A 4,845-nucleotide genomic window follows, 5' to 3' on the forward strand; every position below is an offset into this window, starting at 1 on the left:
ATTAGTTAGAAGATTTTATAAGGGCATTACTTTTTGTAATCAGAAAGTGTCAAGTTAACATCTTCCCTATTATTACTTTTAAAAACGAAGACAAAAACTCTTAATTCATATTGGATGAAATCCATGAACTTATACAGAATTTAAAGCATTGTTTGTATATTTACTATGACTAGACTCTGCATTGAGTTAAAAGCAGCAAGCAACCTGAAATTAGGTATTAACATTACCTCCCATAGATGATCCTCTGGGGATAGATTGAGTCCCTGAGTACAGAGAGTTGAAGTTTCCCAAGCTAAAGGTTGTCCTAGAAAACTTACTTTCAGCTGTGGTCTTAGCTCAGGAAGACAAAAATAATAAGTGGCATGTTGATACCATTTCCCTTAAAAAACAAACAAAAAATTATCTTTCTTTTTCCTCTAAAATATATTTGCTTTTTTTCTTTGTGTTTTTATGTTTTGGTAGATAAATTCTACCTGACTTCTCATTGTTTACTTGAAAAGAGCAACAAACTTACTATCTGTTTAAATTATTCTCCTAAAAAGTCAGCAAAAAAAATTAAGCACAGTGTTTACTGTACTAGTAGTACTTTAGAACTGAAGAAGTCATTTTTGTTTACATTTTGAAATTGAACCCAGAAAGGAAATAGCCCATTCATTATAGGGCTACAAAGTTCAAACTACAATTTTTTAACAACCCCTTCATTCTCCCTCTTCTGTGAATACTGGATGGATATCAATAATATATTAGCTTCAAAATGGAAAGAGTTAAAAAACTACATAATGGACTGGGCAGGGAAACAAAAGACCCAGGTTGTGCTCCCAGATTACTGCTAGTACTAGTCTGGGCCTCATTTGTAAGGTCACAGTAATCCTAACAAACCTCATTCTCACCTTCCTGCAGTGTGAAGAAACCATACAAATAACTATGAAATAAAGCCCTTAGCTGTTTTTCAGTATTCCAGCTTGGTCATGGAATCTCCATCTGTGCATAGACAGGTCTGATGCTCATTAGAGGGTTGGAAATAATCACAGAAGGGGCCAGACTTGGACACAGCTCAGTCAGAAAGCTCTGTATAAAATGAGAAAAATGGTTTCCTTGAACGTGGGGATCAGTTTAGAATGCTCACAAGCTTCATGAACAAATCGAGATGGTCTCTGAGGTAAACCCTCAAAGTCTCCCAGGAGTTCTTGGACTAGGAGGTGTTCATCCATGACTCTACTATAAACTTGCTTGGTCCCTTGGTGGAAATAATTCTTCCAGAATTTTTTTCAACCTCGAAATATATATCTGTGCAAAATTTCTTGGCTGGAAATGCTTCTGTGCTGCCGACTCCCTCCCTGTGATACAGGTAACCCACACATACCGAGACATAAGCACTGATCAATTGCCTCTAAATTTCCAGAGAACAGAGGCCTGTTCTCAGCATAAGAAGTCCAATCTCCCAGGGGCCTGTGCAGAAGCAGCCAATCGAGAGGTGCCCAGGCTTTATGTGAAGGAGATTCATATGTTGCCTTGTATCCTGCAACCTTGTTATAATCACTTATTAACTCCATCTTTTTTTTTTTTTTGTCCACTCATTTGGATTTTCTAAACAGTTGTCTTCTATGAACAAACACAGTTTTATTTCTTCCTTCCCAACCTGTATATCTTTTATTTCCTTTTCTTTTCTTATTGCATTAGCTAGTACTTCCAGTACAATGGTGAAAAAGAGTTGGTTAGGGAGGATATCCTTGCCTTGTACTTGTAGGAAAGGTTTTACATTAGCTGTAGGTTTTTTGATGAGAATATTTATCAAATTGGGGAAATTATTCTCTGTTCCTTGTTTGCTGTTTTTATCATGAATGGGTGTTGGATTTTGCCAAGTGCCTTTCTGCATCTAATGATATAATCATATGATTTTTTTGGTTTATTGATGTAATTGATTACATTATTTAATTTTTGAATGTTGAGCTAACCTGGCATACCTGGGAAAAATCTCACTTGGTCATGGTATATAATGCATTTTATACATTGTGGGATTCAATTTGCAAATATTTTGTTGAGGATTTTTGCATCAATGTTCAAGAGAGATAATGGTCTTAGTTTTCTTTTCTGGTAATGTCTTTGTCTGGTTTTGATATTAGGGTAATTCTGGCCTTAAAGAATGAGTTAGATTGTACCTCCCCTGTTTCTATCATCTTTAAAAGATTTTAGAGAATTAGTACAAATTCTTCCTTAAATGTTTGGTAGAATTCACTGGTCTGGTGCTTTATGTTTTGGAAGGTTATTAATTGTTAATTCAACTTCTGTAATAGGTTTAGACTGACTCAGATTGTTTCTTCTTGGGTGAAAAATTGGGTCATTCAAGGAATTTGTCCATTCCATCTAGGTTTTCAGATTTGTGGGCATAGAGTTGTTTACAGTATTCCTTTAACTTTCTTTTAACGTCCAAAGGATCTCTAGTGAGGCCTTTGCTTTCATTTCTGATACAGTACTTTTTATCCTCTTTTTTCTTAGCCTGCTAGAGTTGTATACATATTTTTTACTAATCTTTCCAAAGAACAAGATTTTAGTTTCATCAATTTTCTCCATTGATTTTCTGTTTTCAATTTTGTTGATTTCTGCTCTAATTCTAATGATTTATTTTCTTCAGCTTACTTTGGATTTAATTTGCTCTTCTTTTTCCAGTTTCCCAAGCTAGAAATGCAGATTATTGATTTAGATCTTTCCTCTTTTCTAATATATTTATTCAATGATATTTTCCTCTAAGCACTGCTTTCACTGTATCTCACAAATTTTGATAAGTTGTGTTTTCATTTAGTTCCAAATATTTTAAAATTTCTCTTGAGAATTTTTTCATTGACCTATGTGTTGTTTAATCTCCACTTATTTGGGGATTTTCCAGTTATCTTTCTCTTACTTATTTCTAGTTTAACCCCACTGTAGTCTGAGAGCAGATAATGTGTGAACTCTATTTATTCTCTTAAATTTGTTAAAGTGTGTTTTATGGCCCAGAACATGGCATCTTGGTGAATGTGTATTTTGCTGTTGTTGGTTGAAGCAGTCTATAGATGTCAATTATATCCAGTTGATTGATGGTGTCCTTGAATTTAACTGTGTCCTTACTGATTTGTTTCCTGCTGGATCTTCCACTTCTTATAAATTAGTATTTTTTTAATCCTTGAAATTCACACATTTCACCAGATTATGACTAACTAGATCCCCCCTCCTTCCTTCCTTCCTTCCTTCCCTTTCTGTCTCTTTCTTTCTTTCTACTTTTATTTTTTGTCCAGTATTGAAGGGACATTTTTAATCATCAGAATTGATAAATTTGTTGCTTTTAATGTATACAAAACATTTTTCATTAAAATGATACATTGGACTGAAATTTCAATATTGTAAAGATCATTTCACACCAATTAATTTATTTTCAACTTATCATTGTACAGAAACACTTTATATTATTGGTATTGTTTGTTTGTTAATTTTTTCTTCTCTGCATGTCATTTACCTTTTAATGTTTTATGGCATCTGTCATTTTACAGAAGTTTTAAATATTCTTGTAAGCAAAACTGTTACTGTTTTCTAGTTTTTTCCTTCCTAGGGAAAGTATTGTTTATGTCAAGGTTGTAGAAATACTCCCCTACAGACCTCCCAGAAATTCACTTATTTTACTTTTTATTTAATGCTTCAATCCATCCGGAAACTACTTGTGTGTGTGTGTGTGTGTGTGTGTGTGTGTGTGTATGTGTGTGTGTGTGTGTATGAGTGTTAGATCTCTAACCTGATCTTTTTTTGACACTAATCAATATATATCTTTTCCTCAATGATTTTAAAGATCATGCTCATGATAAGCAAAATTTGTACATGTACATAAATCTATTGTTATTTCATACTTCCTATTCTATTTTACTGACATATTTGCCTATTTCTGTGTATACACTACAATGTTTTGCTTGTTTGACTTTATAGTATGATTTGACATTTTCCAGACCACTAATTCTCAATATTAAGTTGTTCCATATCACTAGGGAATATTGGGAAGGTGTGGGGGTATTTTATGGTGTCACAATGACTGATGGTGTGCCACTAGCATTTACCCAGTGAAAGCCAGAGATGTTAAGACATTCAAATAAGTAAAAGAGTCCCATCCAACAAAGAATTATTTTAACCAAAATGTTAACAATATCTCTATTCGAGAAAACTTGTTTAAGGAAAAGCAAAAATAAAACAAAGCAAAAAACAAAAAATATCAAATGGAAAAAGTTTAGAATCAGTTGGACAAATACAATTAAAAAGTGAATTTGAATTTTTTAAAAAAATTAACTGATTTGGAGGAGAACTAACAAGAAAAATTAAGAATTAGGATTGAAACTCCTCATTCAGGAAAAAAAAAATCTTGGTATATTTCATGTCTTCAGGAAATATTCCCCCCCCCCCACTTATGTTTTACACATCCTCATCAGATTAATCCATAGGAATCTTACAGGTTTTGCTACCACTGTGAATGGAATTTGTCCTTTATTTCACATCATAATTTTCTATTATATATTTTCACTGCGTTTTCTAGTAGTTGAATCTTGTGTATATGAATGGGAAAGCCATTGATTTTTCTTTATTGGTGTACTCAATTACTTTTTAGAACTATTTTATTAGGCCTAATTTAAACAATTTGTTCCATTAATTCCCTTGTGTTTTTGAGATAGACGATCATGTTTTTTGCAAGAGTAATTTTTTCCTATCATTGTAATGTCTCATATATGTATTGCTTTGTATAATTACATTACCTAGGAACTCACTCGGTAGTAATAGTGGCATGCTTCTCACTATAATGGCACTGCCACTAACATTTTAGCATCAAGTATA

The sequence above is a fragment of the Tursiops truncatus genome, chromosome 12, assembly GCF_011762595.2.
Source record: "Tursiops truncatus isolate mTurTru1 chromosome 12, mTurTru1.mat.Y, whole genome shotgun sequence".
Lineage (NCBI taxonomy): Eukaryota > Metazoa > Chordata > Mammalia > Artiodactyla > Delphinidae > Tursiops > Tursiops truncatus.